The sequence below is a fragment of the Somniosus microcephalus genome, unplaced genomic scaffold (genome assembly GCF_052327205.1).
Source record: "Somniosus microcephalus isolate GS21.2 unplaced genomic scaffold, FLI_Smic_1.0 unresolved_chr4, whole genome shotgun sequence".
NCBI lineage: Eukaryota > Metazoa > Chordata > Chondrichthyes > Squaliformes > Somniosidae > Somniosus > Somniosus microcephalus.
In genome coordinates, this window is record NW_028225182.1 from 2,819,638 (window position 1) to 2,838,389 (window position 18,752).

Consider the following 18,752-nt stretch of genomic DNA (forward strand, 5'->3'; position numbering starts at 1 on the left):
GAGACAGTGTGTGAGAGAGTGACTCTGAGAAACTGTGTGAGAGAGTGATTCTGAAAGAGACCATGTGTGAGAGAGTGAGTCTGAGAGACATTGTGTGAGAGAGTGAGTCTGAGAGAGCCAGTGTGTGAGAGTGAGTCTGAGAGGGAGCATGTGAGAGAGTGAGTCTGAGAGAGACAGTGTGTGAGAGAGAGTCTGAGAGACACAGTGTGTGAGAGAGTGAGTCTGAGAGAGACAGTGTGTGAGAGAGTGAGGCTGAGGGAGGCATTGTATGGGAGAGTGAGTCTGAGAGAGGCAATGTGTGAGAGAGAGTCTGAGAGAGACAGTGTGCGAGAGAGTGAGTCTGAGAGAGAGTCTGAGAGAGACCGTGTGTGAGAGAGTGAGTCTGAGAGAGACAGTGTGTGAGAGAGTGAGTCTGAGAGAGACAGTGTGTGTGAGAGTGAGTCTGAGAGAGACAGTGTGTGAGAGAGTGAGTCTCAGAGAGACAGTGTGTGTGAGAGTGAGTCTGAGAGACAGTGTGTGAGAGAGTGAGTCTGAGAGAGACAGTGTGAGAGAGAGAGAGTCGGAGAGAGACAGTGTGTGTGAGAGAGAGAGTCTGAGAGAGACAGTGTGTGAGAGTGAGTCTGAGAGAGAGTGTGTGTGAGAGTGAGTCTGAGAGACAGTGTGTGAGTGAGTGAGTCTGAGAGAGACAGTGTGTGAGAGTGTGAGTCTGAGAGAGACAGTGTGTGAGAGAGTGAGTCTGAGAGAGACAGTGTGTGAGAAAGTGAGTCTGAGAGAGACAGTGTGTGAGTGTGAGAGTCTGAGAGAGACAGTGTGTGAGAGAGTGAATCTGAGAGAGACAGTGTGTGAGTGTGAGAGTCTGAGAGAGACAGTGTGTGAGAGAGTGAATCTGAGAGAGACAGTGTGTGAGTGTGAGAGTCTGAGAGAGACAGTGTGTGAGAGAGTGAATCTGAGAGAGACAGTGTGTGAGAGAGTGAATCTGAGAGAGACAGTGTGTGAGAGTGAGTCTGAGAGACAGTGTGTGAGAGAGTGAGTCTGAGAGAGACAGTGTGAGAGAGCAAGTCTGAGAGACAGTGAGTGAGAGAGTGAGTTGGAGAGAGACAGTGTGTGAGAGAGTGAGTCTGAGAGAGGCAGTGTGTGAGAGAGTGAGCCTGAGAGGGAGCGTGTGTGAGAGTGAGTCTGAGAGACAGTGTGTGAGAGAGTGAGTCTGTGAAAGGCAATGTGTGAGAGAGAGTCTGAGAGATACAGTGTGTGAGAGAGTGAGTCTGAGAGACAGTGTGTGAGAGAGTGAGTCTGAGAGGGACCGTGTGTGAGAGAGTGAGTTCAAACCGGTGGCAGTGGGTCAGGAGCAGCCCGACTAGAGTGGGCCTGTGTGGGAACACAGCATTGGCGGCAGTTCAAACCGGTGGCAGTGAGTCAGGAGCAGCCCGACTAGAGCGGGCCTGTGTGGGAACGCAGCTTCAGCGGCAGTTCAAACTGGTGGCAGTGAGTCAGGAGCAGGGGAGAGAGGTAAAAAGTAATCAAAGTGTGACGTCACCAGTAAGCAGGTAAGTGATTGGTTGGTGAGTATTTGGTTGGTGAGTGTATCTCTTTTTTTTTAAACTTTAACTCTGGTTTATAGTTTCTCAGGTCTCTCTGGTGTAGTAGCGACTGTTGGTAAAATAGATAAGGGAGAACCAGTGGATGTGGTGTATTTGGACTTTCAGAAGGCTTTCGATAAGGTCCCACACAAGAGATTAGCGTGCAAAATTAAGGCACATGGAATTGGGGGCAAGGTATTGACTTGGATAGAGAACTGGTTGGCGGACAGAAAGCAAAGAGTTGGAATAAACGGGTCGTTTTCCGAGTGGCAGGCAGTGACTAGTGGGGTACCGCAAGGATCGGTCCTAGGACCCCAGCTGTTCACAATATATATTAATGATCTGGACAAGGGAATTGGATGTAATATCTCCAAATTTGCAGACGACACAAAGCTGGGCGGGAGGGTAAGCTGCGAGGAGGATGTCGGGAAACTCCAGTACGATTTGGACAGGTTGGGTGATTGGGCAGAAACATGGCAAATGCACTCTAATGTGGATAAATGTGAGGTTATCCACTTTGGTGGCAAAAACAGGAAGGCAGATTATTATTTGAATGGCAATAGATTGGGAGAAGGGGAAGTGCAAAGAGACCTGGGGGTCCTTGTGCACCAGTCACTGAAGGTAAGCATGCAGGTGCAGCAGGCGGTTAAGAAGGCAAATGGTATGTTGGCCTTCGTAGCAAGAGGGTTCGAGTACAGGAACAAGGATGTCTTGCTACAGTTGTACAGGGCCTTGGTGAGACCGCACCTTGAGTATTGTGTGCAGTTTTGGTCACCTTACCTGAGGAAGGACGTTCTTGCCATGGAGGGAGTGCAGCGAAGATTCACCAGGCTGATACCTGGGATGGCAGGAATGACGTATGAGGAGAGATTGTGTCGATTGGGCTTATACTCACTGGAGTTTAGAAGATTGAGAGGGGATCTCATCGAAACCTATAAAATTCTGTCAGGTCTGGACAGACTAGATGCAGGAAGGATGTTTCTGATGGCCGGGGAGTCCAGAACCAGGGGTCATAGTCTAAGGATAAGGGGTAAGCCATTTAGGACTGAAATGGGGAGGAATTTCTTCACCCAGAGAGTGGTGATCCTGTGGAATTCGCTGCCACAGAGGGCGGTGGAGGCCAGTTCATTAAATATATTCAAGAAAGAGTTGGATATATTTCTTGAGGCTAAAGGGATCAAGGGATATGGGGAAAAGGCAGGGACAGGGTACTGAATTGGATGATCAGCCATGATCACATTGAATGGCGGAGCAGGCTCGAAGGGCCGAATGGCCTTCCCCTGCTCCTATCTTCTATGTTTCTATGTAAACCAGTTAACTGTAGTGTAATTAGTGGGATTGATTGATTTAATTTAAATTCAATTAATTAAAGGGTAAGTCATGGCAGGACAGCCGGGCCCCGTGATCTGCTCCTCCTGCGATATGTGGGAACTCAGGGACACTTCCTGTGTCCCTGACAACTACATGTGCAGGAAGTGCATCCAGCTGCAGCTACTGACAGACCGCATTGCGGCGCTGGAGCTGCGATTGGACACATACTGGAGCGTTCACGATGCTCAGGACAATGTGAATAGCACATTTACGGAGTTGGACACACCGCTGGTAGAGGTTGGACAGGAAGAAAGGGAGCGGGTGACCAACAGGCAGAGTACTAGGCGCAGGCAGGTAGTGCAGGAGTCCCCTGTGGCCATCCCCCTCTCCAACAGATACACCACTTTGAGTCCTGTTGGGGGGGGGGGGGGATGGCTTGTCAGAGGAAGGCAGCAGCAGCCAACTTCCTGGCACCAGGGGTGGCTCTGCTGCACGGAATGGGAGGAAAAAGAGGGGTAGAACTACAGTAATAGGGGATTCTATTGTAAGGGGAATAGATAGGCGTTTCTGCAGCCGCAAACGAGACTCCAGGATGGTGTGTTGCCTCCCTGGTGCAAGGGTCAAGGAGGTCTCCGAGCGACTCCAGAACATCTTGGAAGGGGAGGGTGAACAGCCAGTTGTCGTGGTGCATATAGGCACCAACGATATAGGTAAAAAGCGGGATGAGGTCCTAAAAGCGGAATATAGGGAGTTAGGAGATAAATTAAAAAACAGGACCTCAAAGGTAGTAATCTCAGGATTGCTACCAGTGCCACGTGCTAGTCAGAGTAGAAATAGAAGGATACTTCAGATGAATACGTGGCTGGAGGAATGGTGCCAGGGGGAGGGATTCAAGTTCCTGGGACATTGGAACCGGTTCTGGGGGAGGTGGGACCAGTTCAAACCGGGCGGTTTGCACCTCGGCAGGGCTGGAACCAATGTCCTAGGGGGAGTGTTTGTTAGTGCTGTGGGGGAGGGTTTAAACTAAAATGGCAGGGGGTTGGGAACCTGAGCAGGGAGACAGAGGAAAGGGAAACAAGGATAAAAGCAAAAGATAGGAAGTAGAAAAACAAAAGTGGCAGTCAGAGAAATCAACGGTTTAAATCAAACATGGCCACAGTAAATAATAATTCTATTAGGTCTAAGAGCGTTAAAAAAACAAGCCTGAAGGCTTTGTGTCTTAATGCGAGGAGCATTTGTAATAAGGTGGGTGAATTGGCTGCGCAAATAGAAGTAAACAAATACGATTTGGTTGGGATTACGGAAACGTGGCTCAAGGAAGGCCAGGACTGGGAACTCAACAACCAGGGGTATTCGATATTCAGGAAAGATAGGCAAAAAGGAAAGGGAGGTGGGGTAGCATTACTGGTTAAAGAAGGGATTAACACTATTTTAATGAAGGATATTAGCTCTGAAGAGGTGGAATCTGTATGGGTAGAATTGAGATATACTAAGGGGAAAAAAACGTTAGTGGGAGTGGTTTATAGACCTCCAAACAGTAAGGCGGAGGTTGGGGATGGCATTAAAAGAGAAATTAAAGAAGCGTGCAATAAGGGAACAGCAGTCATCATGGGTGACTTTCATCTACATATAGATTGGGCCAACCAAATGAGTAACAATACTGTGGAGGAGGAATTCCTGGAGTGTTTACGGGATGGTTTCCTGGACCAATATGTCGAGGAACCAACCAGAGATCAGGCCATCTTAGACTGGGTATTATGTAACGAGAAAGGATTAATCAGCAATCTTGTTGTAAGAGGCCTCTTGGGTCGGAGCGATTATAATATGATCGAATTCTTCATTAAGATGGAGGATGAAGTAGTTGACTCAGAGACTAGGGTCCTCAATTTAAATAAAGGAAACTATGATGGTCTGAGGAGCGAGTTGGGTAGGATTGATTGGGGAATGGCACTCAAAGGGTTGACGGTGGATAGGCAATGGCAAACATTCAAAGACCGAATGGATGAACTACAGAATTTGTTCATCCCACTTTGGCATAAAAATAAAATAAAAAAGGTGACCCAACCGTGGCTAACAAGGGAAATTAGGGATAACATAAGGTCCAAGGAGAGGGCATATAAATTGGCCATAAAAAGCAATAATCCTGAGGATTGGGAGCAGTTTAGGATTCAACAAAGGAGGACAAAGGGATTAATTAAGAAAGGGAAAATAGAATATGAGAGTAAGCTTGCAGAGAACATAAAAACTGACTGTAAAAGCTTTTATAGATAAGTGAAGAGAAAAAGATTGGTGAAGTCAAGCGCAGGTCCCTTGCAGTCAGAATCGGGGGAATTTATAATGGGGAACAAAGAAATGACAGACCAACTAAATACATATTTTGGTTCTGTCTTCACAAAGGAGGACACAAATAACCTTCCAGAGATGCCGGGGAACATAGGGTCTGATGAAAGGGTGGAACTGAAAGAAATCAGTATTTGTAGGGAAATGGTGTTAGGAAAATTGATGGGACTGAAGGCCGATAAATCCCCAGGGCCTGATAATCTACATCCCCGGGTACTTAAGGAAGTGGCCCTAGAAATAGTAGATGCATTGCTGGTCATCTTCCAAAACTCGATAGACTCTGGAACGGTACCCATGGATTGGCGGGTAGCTGATGTTACCCCACTATTCTAAAAAGGTGGTAGAGAAAAGGCGGGAAATTATCGACTGGTAAGCTTGACATCGGTAGTGGGGAAAATGCTAGAGTCGATTATAAAAGATGTAATTGCAGAGCACTTGGAAAGCAGTGACTGGATCGGACAAAGTCAACATGGATTTACAAAAGGTAAATCATGCTTGACTAATTTACTGGAATTTTTTGAGGATGTAACTGGCAAAATAGATAAGGGGGAACCAGTGGATGTGGTGTATTTGGACTTTCAGAAAGCTTTTGTTAAGGTCCCGCATAAGAGATTAGCGTGCAAAATAAAGGCAAATGGGATTGGGGGCAAGGTATTGACTTGGATAGAGAACTGGTTGGCGGACAGAAAGCAAAGAGTTGGAATGAACGGGTCGTTTTCCGAGTGGCAGGCAGTGACTAGTGGGGTACCGCAAGGATCGGTCCTAGGACCCCAGTTGTTCACAATATATATTAATGATCTGGACAAGGGAATTGGATGTAATATCTCCAAATTTGCAGACGACACAAAGCTGGGCGGGAGGGTAAGCTGCGAGGAGGATGTCGTGAAACTCCAGCACGATTTGGACAGGTTGGGTGATTGGGCAGAAACATGGCAAATGCACTATAATGTGGATAAATGTGATGTTATCCACTTTGGTGGCAGAAACAGGAAGGCAGATTATTATTTGAATGGTAATAGATTGGGAGAAGGGGAAGGCAGAGTGACCTGGGTATTCTTGTATACCAGTCGCTGAAGGTAAGCATGCAGGTGCAGCAGGCGGTAAAGAAGGCAAATGGTATGTTGGCCTTCGTAGCAAGAGGGTTCGAGTACAAGAACAAGGATGTCTTGCTGCAGTTGTACAGGGCCTTGGTGAGACCACACCTTGAGTATTGTGTGCAGTTTTGGTCGCCTTACCTGAGGAAGGATGTACTTGCCATGGAAGGAGTGCAGCGAAGATTCACCAGGCTGATACCTGGGATGGCAGGAATGACGTATGAGGAGAGATTGTGTCGATTGGGCTTATACACACTGGAGTTTAGAAGATTGAGAGGGGATCTCATCGAAACCTATAAAATTCTGTCAGGCCAGGACAGAGTAGATGCAGGAAGGATGTTTCTGATGGCCGGGGAGTCCAGAACCAGGGGTCATAGTCCAGGATAAGGGGTAAGCCATTTAGGACTGAAATGAGGAGGAATTTCTTCACCCAGAGAGTCATAGAGTCATAGAGTTTTACAGCACAGAAAGAGGCCCTTCGGCCCATCGTGTCTGCGCCGCCCATCCATCCCTGTCCAGTCTAATCCCATTTTCCAGCATTTGGTCCATAGCCTTGTATGCAATGGCATTTCAAGTGCTCATCCAAATGCTTCTTGAATGTTGTGAGGGTTCCTGCCTCCACCACCCTTTCAGGCATTGAGTTCCACATTCCAACCACCCTCTGGGTGAAAAAGTTCCTCCTCAAATCCCCTCTAAATCTCCTGCCCCTTACCCTGAATCTATGCCCCCTTGTTATTGACCCCCCGACTAAGGGGAAAAGTTCCTCTTTATCTACCCTATCTATGCCCCTCATTATTTTGTACACCTCAATCAGGTCCCCCCTCAGCCTTCTCTGCTCCAAGGAAAACAACTCCAGCCTGTCCAGCCTCTCTTCATAGCTGAGGCGCTCCATCCCAGGTAACATCCTGGTGAATCTTCTCTGCACCCTCTCCAAAGCAATCACATCCTTCCAATAGTGAGGCGACCAGAACTGCACACAGTACTCCAGCTGTGGCCTCACCAGCGTTTTGTACAGCTCCATCATAACCTCCCTGCTCTTGCCTTCATTAGCCGAGGCATAGAATATAAGTATCCCATATGCCTTTTTAACCACCTTATCTACCTGCTCCGCTGCCTTCAGGGATCTATGTACATGTACACCAAGGTCCCTCTGACCCTCTGTACTTCCTAGGGTCCTACCACTCATTGTGTATTCCCTTGCCTTATTTGTCCGTCCAAAATGCATCACCTCGCACTTTTCAGGGTTAAATTCCATTTGCCACTTTTCCGCCCATCTGACCAACCCGTTTATATCGTCCTGTAGCCGGAGGCTTCCCTCCTCGCAATTTACCACCCCACCAATTTTCGTGTCATCTGCGAACTTACTGATCATACCTTTTACATTCTCATCCAAATCATTTATGTAGATCACAAACAATAAGGGACCCAGCACCAATCCCTGAGGTACCCCACTGGACACAGGCTTCCAGTCACAAAAGCAACCTTCGACCATCACCCTCTGCCTCCTGCCACTCAGCCAGTTTAGGATCCAACGCGCCAAGGCACCCTGGATCCCATGGGCTCTTACCTTCTTGACCAGTCTCCTATGCGGGACTTTGTCAAAAGCTTTACTGAAGTCCATGTAAACCACATCCACAGCATTTCCCTCATCCACCCCACTAGTCACCCCCTCGAAAAATTCGATCAGATTTGTTAGACATGATTTACCCTTGACAAAGCCATGCTGACTATCCCTGATTAATCCTTGCCTCTCCAAGTGGAGATTAATTTTGTCCCTCAGAATTTTTTCCAATAATTTCCCCACCACAGATGTTAGACTCACTGGCCTGTAATTCCCTGGTTTATCCCTGCTACCCTTCTTGAATAATGGTACTACGTTAGCTGTTCTCCAGTCCTCTGGTACATCCCCTGTGGCCAGAGAGGTTCTGAAAATTAGTGTCAGAGCCCCTGCAATCTCCTCCCTTGCCTCCCACAGCAGCCTGGGATACATATCGTCCGGGCCTGGGGAGTGGTGAACCTGTGGAATTCTCTGCCACAGAGGGCAGTGGAGGCCAGTTCATTAAGTATATTCAAGAAAGAGTTGGATATATTTCTTAAGGCTAAAGGGATCAAGGGATATGGGGAGAAGGCAGGGACCGGGTGCTGAATTTGGATGATCAGCCATGATCTCATTGAATGGCAGAGCAGGCTCGAAGGGCCGAATGGCCTACTCCTGCTCCTATCTTCTATGTATCTATGAGTCTGAGTGAGACAGTGTGTGAGAGAGTGTGTGAGAGAGTGTGTGAGACTGAGTCTGAGAGAGACAGTGTGTGAGAGAGTGAGTCTGAGAGAGAGAGTCTGAGGGAGACAGTGTGTGAGAGAATGAGTCTGAGAGAGACCGTGTGTGAGAGATTGTGTCTGAGAGATTCGGAGAGAGAGAGTCTGAGAGTGTGAGTCTGAGAGAGAGTGTGTGTGAGAGAGTGAGTCAGAGAGACAGCGTGTGAGAGTGAGTCTGAGAGAGACAGTGTGTGAGAGAGTGAGTCTGAGAGACAGCGTGTGAGAGAGTGAGAGCCTGAGAGAGATAGTGTGAGAGAGAGGGAGTCTGAGAGAGACATTGTGTGAGAGTCTGAGAGAGACAGTGTGTGAGAGAGTGAATCTGTGAGAGTGAGTCTGAGAGAGTTTGTGAGAGTGAGTCTGAAAGAGACAGTGTGTGAGAGAGTGAGTCTGAGAGAGACAGTGTGTGAGAGAGTGAGTCTGAGAGAGACAGTGTGTGAGAGAGTGAGTCTGAGAGTGACCGCGTGTGAGAGAGAGAGAGTGAGTCTGAGAGAGAGAGTGAGTCTGAGAGAGACAGTGTGTGAGAGAGTGAGTGTGAGAGAGACAGTGTGTGAGAGAGGGAGTCTGAGAGAGATGGTGTGTGAGTGAGTCCGAGAGAGGAAATGTGTGAGAGAAACCGTGTGTGAGAGAGTGTGTCTGAGAGAGTCTGAGAGAGTGAGTCGGAGAGAGAGAGTCTGAGAGAGTGAGTCTGAGAGAGTGAGTCTGAGAGACAGTGTGTGAGAGAGTGGGTCTGAGAGAGACAGTGTGTGTGAGAGTGAGTCTGAGAGAGACTGTCTGCGAGAGGGTGAGTCAGAGAGAGACAGTGTGTGAGAGTGAGAGTCTGAGAGAGACAGTGTGTGAGAGAGTGAGTTGGAGAGAGACAGTGTGTGAGAGAGTGAGTCTGAGAGAGACAGTGTGTGAGAGAGTGAGTCTGAGAGAGACTGTCTGCGAGAGGGTGAGTCTGAGAGACAGTGTGTGAGAGAGTGAGTCTGAGAGAGACAGTGTGTGAGAGACTGAGTCTGAGAGAGACAGTGTGTGTGAGAGTGAGTCTGAGAGAGAAAGTGTGTGAGAGAGTGAGACTGAGAGAGAGTGTGTGACAGAGTGAGTCTGAGAGAGATGGTGTGTGAGAGAGTGAGTCTGAGAGAGGAAAAGTGTGAGAGAGACAGTGTGTGAGAGAACGAGTCTGAGAGAAACCGTGTGTGAAAGAGTGTGTCTGAGAGAGTCTGAGAGATTGAGTCAGAGAGAGAGAGTCTGAGCATGAGTCTGAGAGAAAATGTGTGTGAGAGAGTGAGTCTGAGAGAGACATTGTGTGAGAGAGCGCGTCTGAGAGAGGCAATGTGTGAGAGAGAGTCTGAGAGAGACAGTGTGTGAGAGAGTGAGTCTGAGAGACAGTGTGTGAGAGAGTGTGTGAGTCTGAGAGAGACAGTGTGTGAGAGAGTGAGTCTGAGAGAGACATTGTGTGAGAGAGAGAGTCTGAGTGAGACAGTGTGTGTGAGAGTGAGTCTGAGAGAGAAAGTGTGTGAGAGAGTGAGACTGAGAGAGAGTGTGTGACAGAGTGAGTCTGAGAGAGATGGTGTGTGAGAGAGTGAGTCTGAGAGAGGAAAAGTGAGAGAGAGACAGTGTGTGAGAGAACGAGTCTGAGAGAAACCGTGTGTGAAAGAGTGTGTCTGAGAGAGTCTGAGAGATTGAGTCGGAGAGAGAGAGTCTGAGCATGAGTCTGAGAGAGAATGTGTGTGAGAGAGTGAGTCTGAGAGAGACATTGTGTGAGAGAGCGCGTCTGAGAGAGGCAATGTGTGAGAGAGAGTCTGAGAGAGACAGTGTGTGAGAGAGTGAGTCTGAGAGACAGTGTGTGAGAGAGTGTGTGAGTCTGAGAGAGACAGTGTGTGAGAGAGTGAGTCTGAGAGAGACATTGTGTGAGAGAGTGAGTCTGAGAGTGACAGTGTGTGAGAGTGAGTCTGAGAGACAGTGTGTGAGAGAGTGAGTCTGAGAGAGAGTGTGTGAGAGAGTGAGTCTGAGAGACAGTGTGTGAGAGAGAGTCTGAGAGACACAGTGTGTGAGAGAGTGAGTCTGAGAGTGACATTGTATGAGAGAATGAGTCGGCGAGAGACAGTGTTTCAGAGTGAGTCTGAGAGAGACAGTGTGTGAGAGAGTGAGTCTGAGAGTGACCGCGTGTGAGAGAGAGAGTGAGTCTGAGAGAGACAGTGTGTGAGAGAGTGAGTGTGAGAGAGACAGTGTGTGAGAGAGTGAGTCTGAGAGAGATGGTGTGTGAGAGAGTGAGTCCGAGAGAGGAAATGTGTGAGAGAAACCGTGTGTGAGAGACTGTGTCTGAGAGAGTCTGAGAGAGTGAGTCGGAGAGAGTGAGTCTGAGAGACAGTGTGAGAGAGTGTGTGAGTCTGAGAGAGACAGTGTGTGAGAGTGAATCTGAGAGAGACAGTGTGTGAGAGAGTGAGTCTGAGAGAGACAGTGTGTGTGAGAGAGACTCTGAGAGAGACATAGTGTGAGAGAGTGAGTCTGAGAGAGACTGTCTGCGAGAGGGTGAGTCAGAGAGAGACAGTGTGTGAGAGTGTGAGTCTGAGAGAGACAGTGTGTGAGAGAGTGAGACTGAGAGAGAGTGTGTGAGAGAGTGAGTCTGAGAGAGATGGTGTGTGAGAGAGTGAGTCTGAGAGAGGAAAAGTGTGAGAGAGACAGTGTGTGAGAGAACGAGTCTGAGAGAAACCGTGTGTGAAAGAGTGTGTCTGAGAGAGTCTGAGAGATTGAGTCGGAGAGAGAGTCTGAGCACGAGTCTGAGAGAGAATGTGTGTGAGAGAGTCTGAGAGAGACAGTGTGTGAGAGAGTGAGTCTGAGAGACAGTGTGTGAGAGAGTGTGTGAGTCTGAGAGAGACATTGTGTGAGAGAGTGAGTCTGAGAGTGACAGTGTGTGTGAGAGTGAGTCTGAGAGAGAGTGTGTGAGAGAGTGAGTCTGAGAGAGAGTGTGTGACAGAGTGAGTCTGAGAGACAGTGTGTGAGAGAGAGTCTGAGAGACACAGTGTGTGAGAGAGTGAGTCTGAGAGTGACATTGTATGAGAGAATGAGTCGGCGAGAGACAGTGTTTCAGAGTGAGTCTGAGAGAGACAGTGTGTGAGAGAGAGAGTCTGAGAGAGACAGAGTGTGAGAGAGTGATTCTGAGAGAGGCATTGTATCAGAGAGTGAGTCTGAGAGAGGCAATGTGTGAGAGAGAGTCTGAGCGATAGTGTGTGAGAGAGTGAGTCTGAGAGACAGTGTGTGAGAGAGTGAGTCTGAGAGAGAGAGAGTCTGAGAGAGACCGTGTGTGAGAGAGTGAGTGTGAGTGAGACAGTGTGTGAGACTGAGTCTGAGAGAGACAGTGTGTGAGAGAGTGAGACTGAGAGAGGCATTGTGTGAGTGAGTCTGAGAGACAGTGTGTGAGAGAGTGAGTCTGAGAGAGTGAGTCTGAGAGAGACAGTGTGTGAGAGTAAGCGTCTGAATAAGGGAGGATCGGAAAGGGAGGGAGTGCAAGAGATGGTGTGGATACAAGAGTGAGAAGGAGCGAGACTAGGGGCGACAAAGGGGAGAAACAGTTTTAATTGAGAAGGACAGAGAAAAGGGGAAATGTGTCTGTTTGTGTCCGAGAACTAAGTGATAAAGAACGTGAGAGGTTGGATAGGAGGGAGAGAGAGAGAGACAGAATGGGTAAATAACAAAAAACAGAGTTCTGGTTAACAGCTGTTTTTTGCACTGGAAGGATTTAAACAGTGGTGATCCCCAGGGGTCAGTGTGGGCACCATTGCTTTTCTCAATATATGTGGATATGATTGACCTGAATTTGGGTGTTTGGAGCACAATATCAAACATTGCAGCTTCCACAAAGATAAGAAGTGAGGTTAACCATGAAGAGGACTGTGGACAACTTCAGGAGGAGAGAGACAGGTGAGCAGATTGGACAGGTCGATGTCAGATGGAAATTAATGCAGAGATGTGAGGTGAGAAGAATGAGAGGAAATAGACACTATACGATAAAACTGTAGAAGGAGTGGAGGAGCAGAGAGATTCAGGGATTCAGATACACAAATCTTTAAAAGTGGGAGGCAAGTTGATAAAGCTGTTTTACAAAATTCCACACGGTATCCGAGGATTTATAAATAAGGGCACAGAGTATAAATGGAGAGTTAATGCTACACCTGGACACATCATGGGTTGGTCCACAGTCAGAATATTGTCCCCCGATTTTGATGCATTACTTTAGTAAGAATGTCGGGGCCATGGAGAGGTGCAGAAGAGATTCACTGAGATGATCCCAAGGACGGGAGACTTCACAGAACTTTTCTTACGAGAAGAGAAGTTGAAAAGGGGGTCAGATAATGGGGTTCAAAATTTTGAGGGGTGTTTTGATCAAGTAACTGATAGAAAATTGTCACCGCTGGTTCATGAGTCGGTAACCAGAGGATATCAATTTAAGACCAAAATAATTAAATGCCAGGTTGATTTTTCCTTTTCTACACAATGTCTTCCTGAACACATTTACAGTCTCATTACTGTTTGTCAAACCTCCTACTTTTGTGCCATCAGCAAATGTTGAGATTGTGAAAATCCAAACAGTCTCTGTATTGGGAGAAGAAAAGTGGGCCCAGCACTGAGCCCTGGGGTAACCACTTCCAACCCTTCACCAATCTGAGCAACTCCCATTAACACTGAGCCTCTGTTTCCGATCATCAGCCAACTTTCTCCCCGCACTGTTCCACTTCCTTTTAAACTTCCTACCTGAACAGAGTGTCCATTACCCCGGGGATCCCCAGTTACCTGAACAGAGTGGCCATTACCCCGGAGATCCCCAGTTACCTGAACAGAGTGACCATTACCCCGGGGATCCCCAGTTACCTGAACAGAGTGGGCATTACCCCGGGGATCCCCAGTTACCTGAACAGAGTGACCATTACCCCGGGGATCCCCAGTTACCTGAACACAGTGGCCATTACCCCGGAGATCCCCAGTTACCTGAACAGAGTGACCATTACCCCGGGGATCCCCAGTTACCTGAACAGAGTTTCCATTACCCCGGAGATCCCCAGTTACCTGAACAGAGTGGCCATTACCCCGGGGATCACCAGTTACCTGAACAGAGTGGCCATTACCCCGGGGATCCCCAGTTACCTGAACAGAGTGGCCATTACCCCGGGGATCCCCAGTTACCTGAACAGAGTGGCCATTACCCCGGGGATCCCCAGTTACCTGAACAGAGTGGCCATTACCCCGGGGATCCCCAGTTACCTGAACAGAGTGGCCATTACCCCGGGGATCCCAATTACCTGAACACCATTGCTCGCCATGTACCTGATTTCACTTTACGTCCTTCACAGTCTCATCGAATTGTCTCGGTGCCTCCCGGCCATGTGATCATCCAAAGCAGTTTCCAGTCGGAATGAAGTATTTTCCAGAACATTTATTCAACACCGGTGAAAATTCCTTCTCAAAATTCCTGGAAGTTTCAGCACGACTTCTCCTGTGGAAAAAAAGAGACATTGGGTTAGGGGACGGAACAATTAAGGAGCGTTCTGAAGTACTCGGTGTCGGCCTTGGCTCATTGGTAACACTCTCTCGCTTCTAGAATCATAAAGGTTGTGTGTTCAAGCCCCCCTCCAGAGAGTTCAGCACAAAATCCAGGCTGACACTGCAGTGTGGTGCTGAGGGAGTGCCGCACTGTCGCAGTTGCCATCTTTTGGATGGGACATTAACCCGAGGCCCTGTCTGCCCTCTCGGGTGGATGTAAAAAATCTCACGACAGCATATCGAAGAAGAGTGGCCGAGTCCTCCCGGGGTCTGGGGCAAATATTTCTCCCTTGATCAACATCACTAAAGTGGATTATTTGGCCATTGGCAACAGTGCTGTGTGTGGGATCTTGCTGTGCCCACAGTGCTGTGTGTGGGATCTTGCTGTGCCCACAGTGCTGTGTGTGGGATCTTGCTGTGCCCACAGTGCAGTGTATGGGATCCTGCTGTGCTCACAGTGCTGTGCGTGGGATCTTGCTGTGCCTGCCGCTTTTCCTGGAGTGAGCTCCCTTCACAAGCCAAGCCCCCCATTGTGTGTGAGGCTCTGGGCCGGGCTGAGGCTGTGAAAGGCGATGGTGAAATGCAGGTTACCCCGGTCTCCCTCTAATCTCAGCGCCTGCCCGCTCTCTGGCCGGATACAAGAACCGCCCCCTCACCCCTGACCCTCGGCCCCGGAGCAAACCGCCAATCAACGGCCTTCTGACGTCAGCCAGCATTGTGGCGTCACTCGCCGCCCGGTGGCCATCTTGCTGTGACCCAGCTCACTGCGCATGCGCGCTGTTTACGGCCATAAAATCGCGCGATTAAAAGGGAAAGTGTCGTCAGTTTCCAGCAAAATCACCGCTCACTGTTAACGGAGAGACTGAAAGTTTGTCCCGCGCCGCAGAGAGAAAGCGGCGGCTCATCGGGTGCCTCAGGTGCGCATGTGCGAGCTCTGCCCCCAGAGTGCAGTGCGGCCTGTGTCACAGAGATAGGGACCTTTCGCTGTCGCTCGGCATTGTGGGAGCTGCAGTCCGCCATTGCGGCCCGGCTACAATTCATTTCGAAAGCGTCAGAATGAAGATCTAAAGGTCCCTGGTTCAATCCAGGGTCTCGCCAATTTTGTTTAATTTGTTTCTCCTTCACCATAAGGGGAGAGGATCAGGGGAGATTTTCCGATCTTGAACTCGCGCCTCCCAGATCAATAGGATGAGGGGACCAAATGTTGTATACAAAGCTGGATGGGAATATTAAGTTGTATGTAAGCTGATGATACAAAGTTGTTAGGAGGATGCAAGTAGGCTTCAGGGGGATATAAACAGGCTACGTGAGTGGGCAAGAACATGGCAAATGAATATAATCTAGAGAAATGTGAAGTTATCCACTTTGGTAGGAAAAACAGAAAAGCAGAGTATTTTTGAAATGGTGAGAGATTGGGAAATGTTGTTGTTCAGAGGGACCTGGGTGTCCTTGTAAACGAATCATGGAAAGTTAAGCAAGCAATTAGGAAAGCAAATGGTATGTTGGCCTTTATTACAAGAGGATTTGAGTATAACAGTAAAGACTTCTTACTGCAATTATATAGGACCCTGGTGAGACCATTCCTGAAGTATTGTGTACAGTTTTGATCTCCTTACCTCAAGAAGGATATACTTACCATAGAGGGAGTGCAACGAAGGTTCACCACACTGGTTCCTGGGCTGGGTTGATTGTCCTATGAGGAGAGATTGAGTAGACTAGGCCTATATGCTCTAGAATTTATAAGAATGAGAGGTGACCGCATTGAAACATACACAACTCTTACAGGGCTTGACTGGTTGGATGCAGGGAGGATGTTTCCCCTGGCTGGGGGAGTCTAGATCCAGGGGTAACAGTCTCAGAGTAAGGTGTTGGCCATTTAGGGCTGAGATGAGGAGACATTTCTTCACTCAGAGGGTGGTGCATCTTTGGAATTCTCTACCCCAGGGGGCTATGGAAGCTCAGTCATTGACTATATTCAAGACAGAGATCGATAGATTTTTGAATATTAAAGGAATCAATTATGTTCTTATGATATGGGGATAGTGCAGGAAAGTGGAGATGAGATAGACGATCAGCCATGATCTTATTGAATGGTGGAACAGGTTTGAAGGGCCAAATGGACCACTCCTGCTCCTATTTCTTATGTTCTTATATGTAAACCACATCTGACCCTTTGGATCCGGCTCCAGACGCCCGCTGCGTGTTCGAGTCCGGTTGTGGTGACAGCGGCTCAGGGTCGCGCCGGCTGGTTTTATATCAGGGCAGTGTTTGAGGGAGGGGCTGTTCAGCGGTGGTGTGATAATAACTTTCAGAATTAAGTTTAATAGATTACAGAGCTCTTTTTCTGTTACTTTCGATTTACACTCTGCCCAGTTTTATATACGAACAGTTAACAATGTTTAAGCGATGTGGTGTGTTGATTGTTTGTGCAGTAACTCTGTCACCCAGTGTGAGCCTGAAATACAACCACCCAGCCTGGGCTGGAACCTTTCCAAGGGGTACTTTGTTGCCGGTTACCTCAATTGCTGAGAGTGTGGTGCTAATAACGCCAAGGTCACGGGTTCAATCCCCGTTCGGGTCATCAGAATATTTTCAGCAATTTACGGTTTTTCATGAAATTTATAATACAAACTTTATAAGGAAACAAATCCACACCGAATCTCAATGGGGAATTATTTGGATGAACATCCATTGGATCTTCGACCCCAGGGCGGAGAGACTCATAGACCATGGAATTATAGATTGATACGACACAGAAGGAGGTCATTCGGCCAATCAAGTCAGCGCTGGCACATTGAAAGAGCTCTCCAATCAGTCCCGCTCCCCTGCTCTTTCCCCACAGCCCTGGAAATTTCTCCTTTTCAATAGTAAACCAATTCTCTTTTGAAAGTTACTATTGAATCTGCTTCCACTGACCTTTCAGGCAGCACATTCCCAATCACAATAACTCGCAGCGTAAAAAAATTCTCCTCATCTCCCCTCTGGTTCTTTTGCTGGTTATCTTCAATTAGTTTCCTCTGGTTACCGACCCTCCTGCCACTGGATTCTCCTTATTTTGAAAACCTCCATTAAATTTCCTCTTAACCTTCTGAGGAAAAGAATCCCAGCTTCTCCAGTCTTTGCATATACCTGAAGTCCCTCATCCCTGGGCCCACTCTGTGAGACGTCAAACTGAGGATCTCGCTCTGCGTGTCCGTCTCTCTCTCTCTTTGTCTCTTTCTCTCTCTATGTCCGTCTCTTCTGTGTCCTTCTCACTCTGTTCACAGCTCGACTGTTGCTCTGACAGATTTTGTATTTGTTAGTTCTCCTTAGTAGAGTTGTGAGTATCTTTGCCTGTCACGAGAGAGACCGGGCTTCATATTCCCCGATGGAAAGGATGCATTTTAACATCCACAATTTTAAACCTTTGGGATGTTCCTTGGAATAGTTAACAGAGAAAATGAATAGGGGACACAGATTTAAGATTTTTGGCAAGAGATATAGGGGGGATGTGAGGGGAAACTTTTTTACGCAGCGAGTGGTGAGGACCTGGAATTCACTGCCGACGGAAGTAGTGGAAGCGGAGACACTCAGTTTTCAAGGGAAGGCTGGATCGGCACTTGAGGGAAATAAACTTGCAGGGATACTGGGATAGAGCGGGGGAATGGGGCTGATTGGATTGCTCTACAGAGAGCCAGCACAGACTCGATGGGCCGAATGCCCTCCTTCTGTGCCGTGTGACTCTGTGACTCTATGATTCTATTACCTGCATTTGTAGACTGCGGTTCTCTTCTGTGATGTTCTAACGACAGCTCATGGAGCAGACTTTCCGCAGTGTAGTGGTTATCACATTCACCTAACACACGAAAGGTCCCGTTAGAAACCGGGCGGAAACATTTTGTAAAATATTCCCCATTAAAATTGAATCAATATGAAAAAGTTGAAATCATTTTGTGATTAAATATTAATAAAATAAAATATCTCATAAAACACGTGTATTTTCTCTGTACAATTCTGGGCCATCAGCAGCAGTAGAATTGTATTCAACCACAATCTGTAGCCTCCTAGCCCGGCAGATCCCTCACTCTACCATTACCGTCAAACCAGGGGACCGAACCTGGTTCAGTGAAATGTGTGGAAGAGCAGGCCAGAAGCGGCACCAGGCGCACCTAAAAATGAGACCATTCCAAACTGGTGAAGCTGGATATGGAACCAAGGCGGGCCAATGCAGCTGAGATACAGATTATCCAGGATCTAATTGAATGAAGGAACAGGGCTGAGGTGCTGAAGGGCCTCCTCATGTTGCTATTAGTCTGTCACCATTAAGAAAATGTTACGAAACGGTTTTTTCGGATCCCAGTAGATGATCTCATACTCACCGACATTGTAGCCAGTGCGACAGTTTATCCCATGATCTTGCAGCCAAAATGCACATTTTGAAAACCTGGAAAAGTTAAAACACCGTCCCTGGGTGGGCTCGAACCACCAACCTTTAGGTTAACAGCCGAACGCGCTAACCGATTGCGCCACAGAGACCTGTTCTAAGATTATTTACAACATATACTAAAGCCGGAGATTACCGAGATAAAACCTCAGGTCACGGAGAGCAAGATAGTAA

At 47.9% G+C, this 18,752-nt stretch overlaps 1 non-coding gene across 1 annotated transcript; it reads right to left on the reverse strand.

Moving 5' to 3' along the window:
* Positions 1-18,596: 18,596 nt before the first annotated feature.
* trnan-guu (transfer RNA asparagine (anticodon GUU)) lies at positions 18,597-18,670 on the reverse strand. Its single transcript has one exon. It is a non-coding gene; the product is annotated as a tRNA-Asn (tRNA).
* Between the last annotated feature and the right edge of the window lie 82 nt (positions 18,671-18,752).